The 14075-nt window shown below is 41.2% G+C and overlaps 1 protein-coding gene across 2 annotated transcripts in view; it reads left to right on the forward strand.

Moving 5' to 3' along the window:
• LACTBL1 (lactamase beta like 1) overlaps positions 1-14075 on the forward strand; it is a 402757-nt gene that overhangs the window by 314472 nt on the left and 74210 nt on the right. The window lies entirely within an intron of this gene.

The raw sequence follows: 14075 nt of genomic DNA on the forward strand, positions 1-14075 counted from the left end.
CAAGTCCATTCAGTGTGTTGTACGAGCAATATGGTCAGACAGATATAACCGAAGACCACAACCTGTATCCACAGATGGATAACGATGCTCATAGGGTGACAGGGGAACATGGCCTGACCAAAAGGTGCATTGAGTGCTTAGCTCTTGCTGGTCTTGGTCACAGGGTACACCCCTTCTGCATTGAGGAAAATGACAACTAAATTCCATAGAGATATGTGAACACCAAGCCCACGTCCACTGATATCACCAGATCAGTAATTTAGCACCATTATACAGTCATTACAATTCCATTAAACATGTCAATTAAAGGGTAGTTATTGCTATGATCAAAAACCTGAAAAACACTGAGAGTTTACATTTATGTTTGCTAGTTAACCGTAGCGTAACTCCCGCTAAGGCAGTGCTCATGACTTCATAAATGATATGAAAGATGACATCACAAATTATATCATAATGAACATCAGCACTCAGTCCAGCTTGGCGCAAATGTGAACTTTTGAAACCTCATGGAGAGACGATTATTTCTCCAATCATGTATTTTCATTTTAATTGATATTTCAATGCCACACAATTGATAAGAAAAACAAAACACACAGACAGAAACGGATTTCATTGATTATTTTTGGAACATAAATAATCTATTCTACTTTCAAGGTATTTCCAAAACAACATTTATCATTTTCCACATTCAAAATGTTCCTTCTTAACGTTTAACTTGTATAATCAGATTTTTCTAGCGATGAATAATGTCTGAATAACTCAATAATGATTTTGTTGTGCTGGATGCGATATTTATATTGCCATCCTGCTATTGCTGGTTGATTTGAGTAATGCAAGCATAGTGCTGTTTCTATTTAAAATTCTGAACCACAAAAAATTTCATATCGGCTTTATCGATTTTTGAGCGGTAATGTCATATTTATGTCAAATGCCTCTTGTATCAATTATAAATAAATGTAAAATCTTAAAGGCCAGGTATCCAAAAATGCATAATGTTAAAATATACTGTCAAATGTTTTTGCTAGAAAAAGAAAAGTCTACAATAAATCAGGCTTTATCTGCTCATCACTTTCAGTAGACTTGCTATGCTTCACTAAATATGGCCGCCCTAACCTCTGTTCTATTGTTTGTGGAGCTCTTTATGTATTTCTTCTCTTTTAAGGTCCCACAAACCTAACTATACACAACTATCACTGTGCACAGCTCTTCATTTCTTTTGGTTGGAGTTGTCTTCTGCGGAATTGGGGGGGGGGGGTAACATTTCCTTTTCCACAGAACAGATAATATTATTATTCAATATTCACTAATCGAGCAGCTTTTAATTCACATCGAATTATGTTTATGGTAAATATAACTTTCTGATGTTAGGTGGGAGCTGTCAAACCAGAACTCAAGGACCTCATGATCTCAGGAACATTCTAGCAAAATGTTGATAAGTATTGTCTTTTGTCCTGGAATCACAGAAATTAGATGCAACTGTGTCCTCACTGAATTGTGCCTCTTCAAGTTTCGACTTTCAGCCGTGTGCTGAAGACTTAAGAGCCAGATTTATCATTGGATTGCATTGCCTTTGCGACTTTCATGGTGCCGCAAGGGCAATGTGATCCTTAAATCAGATGTAAAAAGCAAAGCAAGGCCACCTTATGTGGCCTTGCGCTGATTGGTAAATATGGGGTAAAGCAAGGCAGTGCAACTCGCTGCCTTTCATTACTGTGCCCTGGGAAGGCGTTCCATGGGTGGAGCATAGGGGTTCCCATGCATCTACTGAAGGATTTTGGAGCATTTCCAGATTTACCAATATTGGTAAACCTGGGAATGCGTCAAAATACTATACCTTCCCGATTCAGGTGGAACGAGGAGAAATAATCTTTATTTCTCCTTGTACTTTCCTCTTGAGAGCCAAGAAAGCCTCTAAGGCTTGTTTTTATGCAGGTAGGTGCACATGTATGCACAAAACAATCCTGCCAGCAACACAGTCACCATGGCTCCATGATGCAAGGGTGCCTGCATTGGCGTTAGGCCTCATGGAGTGCTCAAGCGCAAGGTGAGAGCATGAATGTGCAATATCTTGATAGATATTTTCATTTGACACAGTGCAGCACGGCAAGTTGTCTTGCTGCTTTGAGCTGCACCAAAGTTTGATAAATCTGGCCCTTAGTGCCTCATTTAAAGTTTGACAGATCAGGACCCTTGGAAATTGGCGTGGAGATCTGGACAATTCGCATAACCCCCTCCTGATTTAGAGGGAGGGACAATTCGCATAACCCCCTCCTGATTTAGAGGGAGGGACAATTCGCATAACCCCCTCCTGATTTAGAGGGAGGGAAACCATTTGAGCACCAGTAAGTCTTCACTTTCTCTGTCGGCCCACAATCATTGGCAGTAGCCTGTCTGCCACAAGCAATTAAATGTAATACACAGGGAGGTCTGCTCAATTCAGGATTATCTTCCGCTTTCCCTCTCTAATTTTGGGGAACTTTAAATTAGTGGATAAATGCTGTATAAAAATATACATTTATAATGCTGTATGATATTGCAAACCAAGAAAAGGTGGTATATTGGGATTTGGTTTCTGTGTCTTTCATGTTTTCTCATAGTGTTTCCACACAGTAATTCTATGTGTTTGTGTAATTCTTTAATTTGTCTAGTGGATCACTTTCATATGTTTTTCAGTATAGGCACACTAATATACCATATATCAGTCGCTTACCAGACTCATCCTCTATCTTCTACTGATGCAATGGTTATTTCCAATATGTTTAAAATATCAGAATTCTAGCACCTGCAAGTAGAGTTTCAAACCTACTTTGTTGGGCAGTAGTGTAAAATCCTTTGATTTGTCGGGGAAGGGGTAAATCTGGATGAGAGCCATTGGTGGAATTTCCTGCACCATATATATATTATTATGGAGAAAATTCAGGGGCATATTTACGAGGGCATTGCGCCACAGGAAAGCCACTTTTAATGACGTTCCTGTGGCGCAATGCCCTGCCCCATATTTAGAAGATGGCGTAAGCCACTTAATGTGGCTTAACGCCACCTTGGAAATATGCCCCTTCACCGCAGCAGTTCGCTGCGGCAAAAAGCAGGCAATGCCTACAGCAATACCCATTGCTGCCCCCTATTGACAAGGGTGGTGTAAATATGGGGCAGCGCCAAAAATAAGACCAGGGGAAACCTGGTCTTTTTTTTTGTGTTGAAATTTTTTATTGGATTTATAATAAGAATACATCGAAGCATGAACATCAATAAATAAGAAGATGATAAATCCATAGTGAAATATACAGTGCAAAGAAGTATTGGTGAATAAATATGAAATAAATATGCATTTACATAAATAAATAATAGCTGGAACAACAATTAGATTAAAACATATATCGATAATACATCAGAGTATGAACATTAATAAATAAGAAGATGATAAATCCATAGTGAAATATACAGTGCAAAGAAGTACTGATGAATAAATATGATATAAATATGCATTTACATAAATAAATAAAAGCTGGAACAATAATTAAATTAGAACCTAGGTTAATATATAATAAAGAGTAGCCTATAGAGAAGAGAAAAAGGAAAAAACCTAGAAGATGAGTACACAAAATATGAATGAATGATGCAAGGAAAGAGTAATTGGATAGAAACAAAAGGACGCTCTAAAGGATGGAAGAGGCAAAGAAAAAGAGAGAGATAAAAAGCAAAAGAGGGTAAAAGCTGATTAATGTGCTTGGGCAAGAGTGGAAGCAGGAGGGTCTTCAGCGTTTGATTTAAGAAATGGAGACCAAGTTTGAAGAAAAAGATCAGCTTGGTCCTGAAGATTATAAATTGTGCGTTCATGTGAGGCTGTCTGCATCATCGCTACCAACCAATCTTCCTGAGAGGGAGGTAAAGATGATTTCCAATGACGCAGTATACATATTTTAGCTGTAGCAAGTGAGGTATGAAAAAGGCGGAGTTGTGGTTTCGAGAGTTTTGGGGATTGACTTAAATCATGCAAGAGAATGTTAACTGGTGTAAGTGGTAATTTTAGAGGCATAGTGGACCTCAAGGAAACACCAATGTAAGTCCAATAGGCTTGTATACTAGGACATTCACAAATGATATGGGTGATATCACAACCAGGATTGGAACATCTCCAGCAATTAGTATGAGAGAGAAGGCCGGCTTTGTGTAATTTGACTGGAGACCAGTGCCAATTATGCAGTATTTTAAAGAGACAGAATTTGAGCCTTGATTCTCGGGTTCCTTTGTGTAAATTTTCTAGGATAAGATCCCATTTGGTGTCTGAAAAGGAAACTGAGAGACGAGATTGCCATTTACATTGAAGATCATGCGAAAGAGATTTGGAGAAAAGATGAGACAAAATTTTTTTGTATAAACCAGAAGTAACACCTTTAAATTTCCCCCAAGTATTTAAATATGATAATATAGGGGAATCTTGCAATAACCAAGGTGATGACCCCAGATGAGTCTTCAAACATTGCTGAAGCTGAAGGTATTTAGAAGAATGATGTTGGGGAAGGTCAAATTCCGCACTAAGCTGAGAGAACGATTTAAAGTCACCATCCTGAAGAAGTTGATCCGGACAAAGGATGCCTGCAGCCTGCCATTCAGGCCAGGATAACATACGACCATTGATACGGATACCCGAATTATTCCATAGGGGAGCCTTGATATGGATTCTTGGATTTGAACCTAATAACCTATGACTTTTCTGCCAGGATTTATGCATGGCAGACAGCATTGGATTTTTCGGATCAGAGCGACTAGTACCACTACCATACAAAAGAGTAAGATTCGTTTCTGAGGATAGAAGATGGCGTTCTATTTGAACCCATTGTGGTAAATCTTTGATACCGGGTAGAAAATATGAAAGTTGGGAAATGTGCAAAGCTAGGGAATAGTGTTCAATAGATGGAAGGCCAAGTCCCCCGCATAACTGATGAGCTTTTAGCTTTGTTATAGCAAGACGAGGTTTAGCGGTGCCCCAAATAAAAGATTTAATCTGGGCATCTATTGATCGAAGCAAAGATAAGGGAATCTGTAGGGGAAGCATACCTAAAATGTAAATAAATCTCGGAAGGGTGACCATTTTAATAGCCTGGGTTCTACCCCAGAGAGAAAGACCCAAAGCCTTCCACTTATCAAAATCCCGTTGCATTTGGGAGATTAGAGGAGTTAAATTATCTGCAACCATGTCTTGTAACCCTTTATTAACTAGAACACCCAAGTATTTAAGGCGTGAAGACTGCCAGTGAAAAGGAAATCCATAAATAGCTGCTTTTGTAGTTCCATTAGAAATGGGTAATGCCTCGCTCTTGTCCCAATTAATCTTATAACCTGAAAAAGAGGAGAAATCATTTATAATTTGGAGAAGAGAAGGAAGCGACCGAGGAAGACGAGTAAGAGTGAGTAAAATGTCATCAGCATATAGGTATATTTTGGAATGTCCGATTGGGAGAGGGACACCTGAGACCTCCTCAGATTGGCGAATAGTAGCAGCCAAAGGCTCCATAGCCAGAAGAAAGAGAAGGGGGGATAATGGACAACCTTGGCGTGTCCCTCTCTTAATCGTAAAAGTGTCAGATAAAAACCCACCACAATTCCCCTGGGCAGAGGGGTTATTGTACAATAAGCGTACCTTATCTATAAAGTTCTTACCTAAACCAAATCTGTCCATGACCGTAAAAAGATAATCCCATTCAATGCGGTCGAACGCCTTTTCTGCGTCAAGTGAAAGGGCTAACGCATCTTCTGTAAGATGTTGAGCTGACCATAGTGCATGGGACAGAGAGCGCAGATGATTCCGGGAAGAACGTCCCGGTACAAAGCCTACTTGAGTATGGTGTATCAAAGAAGGTAAAACTTTACGTAAACGGGATGCAAGGATGCTAGCTAGAATTTTAATATCAGAGTTCAGCAGAGAAATAGGACGATAGCTGCTGCAAAGTTGGGGATCTTTACCTGGCTTCGGAAGCACAACAATAATAGCTTTGTTAGAAAGGGAACCTAATGAAGATACACTATCCGCCTCCTGAAGTGCGGCATGTAGAGTGTCAATAACAGTGTGACCTGCCCATCGATAAAATTCAGCAGGAAATCCATCCTCACCAGGGGCCTTGTGGTAGGGCAGGGCAGCGACCGCACGAGAAACCTCGTCTTTGGTTATGTCACCCTCAAGAATGGCTCTGCCATCCGCTGAGAGAGAAGGGAGGTGCACCTTTGCAAGAAATGCTGACATCTTATCCGAATCCATGCGATTATCTGAGGTATAGAGGGATTTATAGAAGGAGGCAAACTCATTAACAATGTCTTGAGGCTTTGTGCACAAGTCTCCGTGCTCTGATCTGATGGCCGGAATGGCCATAGCCGCCTCCCTCTGGCGTAACTGCGCAGCTAATAATCTTCCCGCTTTTTCCCCTTGCTCGTAGTGTCGACCTTTCATTTTTTGTAAGGCATATTCTGCTTTAGACGTAAAAAGACTGTTTAAAGCCATTCGGGCTTGCTCAAGTAATTTACGATTTTGTAAGGTCGGGGAAGCTATATACAAGCGAGAGTAAGTTTGTATGTCATGTGCTAGTTCAGCTTGTTTCCTTGCATTTTGTTAATTAGCAATTGCTGCATCGCGCATTAGTTGGCCCCTTATAGTAGCCTTAGCTGCAGCCCAAAGAGTCCTGCTGGAGGTCACAGACCCCTGGTTAGTGGAAAGATAGGTTTGAAGGTGTGATTGTAATTGGGATTTACCAGTAGGAGTCCTGTGGCGCTGTATACTCATACGCCAGGGTTTTCGTCCAGGCCTAGAAAGTCCCAAATCAAGAGAAAGGAAAACAGGAGAATGGTCAGACAAGGCTGCCTCCAGAATACAGGAGTCTGTGACCAATTGAACAACATTATGCCAAATGAGGAAATAGTCAAGACGAGAAAACGTACCATGGACCGGTGAAAAAAAAGTATATTCCTTATCCGTTGGATAACTGACACGCCAATGATCAACCAATCCAATATCTGATATGATATCACCTAGTAAAGCTCTATCTGATGCATTGCCCCTATCTAATGGGCCAGTTTTGTCTAGAATGGAGTCTTGTGTCACATTCCAATCCCCGCCAATCAAATATTGTGACGCATTAATCTCTAATAGCAGGCGGGATAATTGAAGAAAGAAGGTTTTTTTAGTACCTGTAGGGGCATAAACAGATCCTACACAAATGTGAGAGTCTCCAATTTTGAGTTTAGCAAATACATAACGGCCATTTACATCTGACCATGTTTTAGAAACAGTGACCGGAAGCGACTTACGAAGGAGAATTGCAACTCCACATTTGCGAGAGGGACCTGCGTCATTGGATTCATCCTTTTGGATGCTACTATGAATAACCTTGCCCACCCAATCTCTGCAAAGTTTATCTGATTCTAGAGCATCCAAGTGAGTCTCTTGTAGCAAAGCTACATCTACATGTTTAGTCTGAAGGTAAGAGAGTACTTTCTTCCGTTTTATGTAATGGGTGAGACCATGTACATTCCAAGTAATTGTATTTAGTGAATGTGCTTTGCCATATTAGAATATTGCCAATATCAGTACCAGAAGAAGAATAAAACACAAAACAATGTTCAAAGCTAATCAAAAGGAACAAAGGATAAAGACTGGTTCAAGTGAAAAGCATAAAGAAAGAATTAAAAGAGCAAGAAAGAAAAGAAAATAAGATTTGGACAGATGGTACAATAGTAAACAAAACTATAAAATATCAAGTAGTAGTAAGTAAAGATTAAGAAACCGAAAACTGTTACCCGCGGGTCTGGGCGCACTGGAGCGCCGCCGCGGGAAAAAACCCCACAGAAAAAGAGAAAGGATTAGGAAAAATAATAATAGTATAGAAGGAGAGCCCATAAAAACATTTTGATATAGAACACAGGTACGATGGAGGAGAATAGAAGAGTGAGAGAAAGCAAAATAGGGGTTGAAAAACTGTGAAGCATTGCTCAGGAAAAAGAGATCGAGTAGTAATTAGATAACATAGAATAACCTAAAAGCATAAAACATACATTGCGCATATAAATAGACTTAAACCAATATGCAGGCAGGCACAAAATGAATTAGTAAAACATGAATCAAACAATTAGGCGCCGAGGCGCCCAAACAAATGCAGGACTAATAATGATATACTGTAAATTATAATATGGAGAGCAGATAATATATTAAAAAGTAGTGCTATAATGCAAAGAAATGGTATAACACAGGATTAAAAGGGAGAAAATAGGGCAAATAGCAAGTGAGGAGGGAAAGGAGGAGGGGAGTCAGACATTGTGAGAACAGCAAAATATACCAAAATACGTTAATTAACCTTGATGTAACTAACAATAAGAACGAGACTCACAAACAAGTATGGAGTCTACAAGTAACTACCAAAAGGCCTGAAGATAACAACTTTCAAGGGAGAAAAGAATCATTCAGTCCGCATCTGAAGGAGTTTTAAGAGGAGACCTAGACTTGTCTCTTTGCAGATCTTGTGGGAATTGAGGCGACGAAACCGATTGTGATGCAGATTTCCTATCTTCTTGTGAGCGATGAAGTCGTTCAAGGTCCCTACCACGAGGCCGAGGACTACTAGGAGGGCGTCTGCTGCGGTCTGGCAATGGAGTAGAAGACTTATAGGGAGAATGGGACTGATCCTGCTGCGAAGATGGAGTGAGAACCTCCATATCTTGAGGTTGAAGACAGTCCAAGAATTGCTGAAGATGCTCTGGGTCATAAAAGTCCTTAGAATCTCCATCTTTGGTGATGCGAAAACGTGCTGGTTCAAATAGGCCATACTTAATGCCTAATTGACGTAATTGAGGTCGCATGGAGAGAAAGGCTTTCCGCCGCTCATTTGTTTCCTTAGAGAAATCAGCTGCCATATGAATCCGATGGCCATCAAAGGAAAAAGAACCTTGTAACCGAGCAGCAGCCAGTAATTGTCTTGTTTGTTCGTGACGAAGGAAACAGGCAATGATCGGTCGTGGCCGCGCAGCAGGATCATTACGTGGAGGGCCAAGTCTATGAGCCCGCTGTATCTCCAGAGGTGGAGTGAAAGAAATGCCAGTCAGCTTTGGAAGTATACGACACAAAAATGCACTGGAGTTTTGTCCTTCAATGCGCTCTGGAAAACCAAAAAAACGGATGTTGTCCCTCCTACTACGGTCTTCCAAATCAATGAGCTTGCTATGTAAGAATAAAAGATCTTGTTCTTTGTTTGGAAGGGAATCAAATCGTTTCTCCATTGCCAGAACTCTGGAGTCCAGGGATTCAACCTTCACATGGAAGCTGGTGATTTCTGCTCTAATTGATTTAGTCTCCTCAGCCAAGGACGTGATTGTAAGGTTCATGTCATCTAGTCGGCGACTAACCTCAGATATTTCATGCAGAATACGCTGCATAGTTGCCGCCGACGCTTGCCCACCATTAGAGGACGAAGCGTGAGGTGAAGGGGCCGAGGAGGATGCATTGCCTTTCGTTGGCATAGTAGTAGACTGTTTAAGAGCTTCTGCGAAAAGAAGTGGTTTAGGAGTCTTATTTCCTTGCTTGGCAGCAGACATTTGGAGAATAGGCTTGATGGAAACTTTGAAAATACGTGAAGGCGTCTTTCCGTGTGATGAAATACTTATATGTGAGCACAAAAAATATGGCAAAGTGTCGGAATATGCAGAGCAGCACAATTAATAACTGTACATATATATGATAATAGGACACTGGCCCCCCCAAAAGAAGCCTATGTCTCACTTTCAAACACTGGAATGCGAAAGCATATTTTCAAAAAGTGGTATCTGTGCAATAACAAGGTATCAATTATCGCTATAGTCAAAAGGGCACAGAAATATAGCAGTAATAGAATGAGAAACAGCGTATGTGCGCTTATGGCGGTGGCAGACAAATTTGCGATTATGACGAGACTGAATTAATCAATATTCCAGAATGCAGATTAGTCATGGACCATGCAGGAGCAGAGAACACAATTCCTGACTGAAAAAGTTGACAAGAGCGCTATGACGACATTATGAGGAGACACACTCTAATGTATGTCAGTCAGTCTGCGCTAAAGAGAGCCATTTCCATGAAGCACCAGCTTAAACAATAGTCAAAAAGCGCAAAATTGTAGCTGCAGTGAAGATGAGGGGAAACAACTCTCAAAGGAACGAAAGGTTCAGTTTTAAAAAAAAAAAAAAAATTTCAGCTGAGCTTGAGGAACCAGAAATTCCAATTACAAGAGAGCCGTTGTCCGTGTAAAGAATGGAATGCACAATTCCTGTGCGAAATGCGCGTCAAAGGTGCTACAACAGTAGTATGGGAGAAATTAGCCCTACCAGTAGCTGACGAACAGCGCGGCAAAAATCATGGTTCCTGTCAGAAACTCCTGAACTCTGAAGGAGGTGTTGCTGCAGGCATATTGAAGGAGGCGCGGCCAAAGTGAAACCAGGCAGGCGCCCGTTGTCAACATCGGGGGCGCGGCTTCATGAGGAGAGTGAGGCGGCCTGAAGGAACACGTCAGGCAGAGTGCGCCGGGTAACATCACCACAGAACATCGTCGAGGCGGTCAGCAACAGAGAGCCGTTGTCATGCCTCCGAAACCCGCCCAAATCCTGCCCCCCACCTTCCGGCTGCAGCAGGGCACGGAGAGGAGACTCCAAAGCCCGTGGAAGGTGAGAATATTCCGTTAAGGGCTCATCCCGCGGCGGAGCTCACCCGTCAGGCGGCCATCTTCCTGCGTGGCCAGACCACGCCCCGGGAAACCTGGTCTTAAACAGGCACAACGAGGGGAAATGAATAATTTCGTTTTGGCTGTTTCTATGTGTGCTGCATTCTTCAGCACACATAGAAAGAGCAAATCGCTATTAGTGATTGTTCATGTGAAGGAAGGTGTCCTATCCTACACATAAACAATCTTTAAACAATGATTTTTTGCAGCTTCTATATGTGCTGCATTCTGAAGCACACATAGAAGTTACAAATCACCATTATTGATTGTTTATGTGCAGGAAGAGACCCCTTCCTGCACATGAACAATCATTCCCTACAACACAGGCACCCTTGTCCTATGGTGTGAGGGTGTCTGAGTTGGCGCTAGGCAGCTAAATTTAGTGCCAGCACTAGGGGAAATGCAGGGTGCGTCGCATGTTTGTAAATATGGCGCATTCCTGCATTTTGAAACTGTCGCAGCATGGCATTAGCAATTTTGTCTTAGCACCGCGCTCCGACAGTTTCCTTGTAATTATGCCCCATGTGTCTTCCACAGAGTAGAGGAGGTTTCCATCACCACCCTACTCTACATTAGGTCAATAATGCATGATTTAGCAGACTGTGTTAGCCAAGGAATCCATCATGAAACCTGCAGATTCACCGTTCATTCCTCCAGAAGCATTTCAAGAGATACTCATATATACGACCTGTGGAGATTCTTATGGGGAAGCCATTCACCCCGACAATTTACAGAGTTAAATCTTCCAGAAATGGTGGCAGCTCAACTGCCCTCTCTCAAGTGGCTGAATATCTAACCTGGCTGACAAGGGTGGCTGTGTGAAAGGCTATATTGGCACGGGAGAAAGACGTTCATAAAAATCTGAATCCAATGCCAATAATATCCTCGAAAGCACACCAGGCATGTCAGCGAAACTAAGTATGGTTTTGGCAATATGCTCCCAAGTCAGGAGTACATTTCAATTTCCTATAATTAATGGTTGAAATTCCACCATCGGACATTGGGTGGATTTTCTACCACGGAATTCCCCACGCAAAGTGGCTCCTTCCATGTTGATGCAGCAACTTGGGTGGAGAATACTTGACTATTTTGAGTTAATGCTGTAAATGAGGTGGATTACCTTAGGCCATCTTGGAAAAGGAGGGATATCTGCCCCAATCATAAACAGATTTACCCGCCACTCAAACTACAACTCAGGCTCTTCATCGCTTGAGCAAATCCAACTTGCACCACAAATGTTTGTCCATTTTTTTCCAAACGGGAGAGTGTCAAGCATTTTTCCTTAGGTTTTAAGCTAGTTGTCATTGCTTTAAAATGTTCATATTAAGTAAGAACTCGGATAAGGAAGATGGATAAGAGGTCACACCTGGTTAATTTCAAGAAACCTTTCTTACCAAAAACATAGTTTGCTTTAGTATATGACTTAGGAGCCGACAGTGCTTAATTTCTGCCAGTGGTTCCAGGAGATGGGCACCGGCACTCATTTAAAGGGACTTGAACGTATTTCTTATCATCTGACGCTGACCTTGAGAAAGAGAACCAAAGGCAGAAAAATGAGACAGTACGAGGAAGAGAAGAGAGAAAGCAGGAATGAACACTAACATGAAAGAGAGATATTAAGGAACAGGAAGTGAGAGTAGTGCAATCAAAACTAAGCAACTTTGTCTGCGGCACCACCAGCATTGGCCAGCACTGGTGGCGGCTCCTACGAAAACCCTTGGGCTACTGAAGTTATTTTTATTTATTTACTCATTCTTACAAGCTACGTACTTTAATAGGGTGGTAGTGGTGGCCTTCAAAAGGTACTTTTCAGTTGTGACAATATGTGTCTTTTTAAAAGGGCATCTTGCTAAATAACGAGTGTGAATAATGAAGATTACCAGTAAGTAATTGGGACATTTATTTTAATACTGCAAGAGATTCTGTAAATCAAAGCAATCCCCGACTAGAGGTTCTCGCTTGTGATGTACAATCTGTTCAATTATTCATTCATTCATTGTCAGGCACAAAGTTATCACTCCTGTAAACTATGAATCAGAGAGATCACAATTAAGTACAGTTGGAAAACATCTGATGTCTGGTTTCTTTGTATCATTTCTGTGACTTTTTAAAAGTCTTTTCAAACACCCAGGAAAATTTAGAATGATGTGCTAGGGAGTCAATGCTGCAACTGAAACAAAACTACATTTCGTAGTAATTTGCTTTCCTTTCGAAGTGCAGTTTCCAATTTATACATGGATTTTATCTGCAGTGCAAAAATCATAAACCACTTTTTATTTAAATGTCAACTGTCTTCCACTATGTACATTTCTTTGAGTTTCTGTTTTTTTTGTTTGTATTTTTATTTAGTTGTTGCAGAACAACAAATGGTGCATATAAGAACATTCACTGAAAGTTGTTTAGGGAGAAAAGGGTATAATTTTCACCCCTGTAAAATCAGTAAATATAAGCAGAATCCCAATAAATACACATTTTCCCGGTTTGCTCAGATGTAGTTGGCAAGACTGCTTGTGTGACTGAGCATCTTTCACTGCAGGGTGACCAACCCTATTTTAAGGAGGGAGGCATGGGCCCCCCACAGTTTTGTGCAGTGTGTGACCGTGCCCGGCTTGGCAGGGTTGCTGGCGGGATCCCTTTGACTCCCGAACCTACTGCTATGAAGCTAAAATGGAAAAACACAACAACATTGTTATTATTGTTCTTAATGATAATGTACTGTATTTGAAATGAGAATGATCATATAAATAAATAAATAAAATTGTACCACTTCCTTAGTGCCACACAATTACTGTCCCTTTCATTAGCCTGCTTATCCTTCGGCACTCAGTGGTACTAGGGTACAGGCACAAAGACATGTTCCTAATTGCATGATACCATACCCTCAAGTAAATGAAGCACTAGACCTCTGACGAACTGCTGGCACGAAATGTCCCCTGACATGATTGGCATTATAGATGGAACCGCACAAGTGCCTGCAGCCTCTTCTGTAATACTGAAGTGCATACAAAAAATGGCGCCAATACCCATTGTACCACTCAACACTTGTATAATATATCCCTTTGCAGTTTTGTTTTTGTATTTAGACAGAGGAGGAGAAAGTACCTTAGTGGGAGGATAGGCAAGGTATTAGGATGGCAAATGTTTTTTTGCGACTTTGCCATACAAAGTGAGAGATGCCCATAGGGTAATGTTGTTACCCTCATTTCATATGTCTACTTCTCCAATGGATCAGCAGAGCAGACAAGAGGATTTGAGGGTCATACGTAACAATAAAGTTGCAGAAGAGCATCTGCTAACATTGTTGAGTTTGGGAGTTTTCCACATTAGGGCTTCAGGGGTATA

Source organism: Triturus cristatus, chromosome 1_2 (genome assembly GCF_964204655.1).
Source record: "Triturus cristatus chromosome 1_2, aTriCri1.1, whole genome shotgun sequence".
In the NCBI taxonomy this organism is placed as follows: domain Eukaryota; kingdom Metazoa; phylum Chordata; class Amphibia; order Caudata; family Salamandridae; genus Triturus; species Triturus cristatus.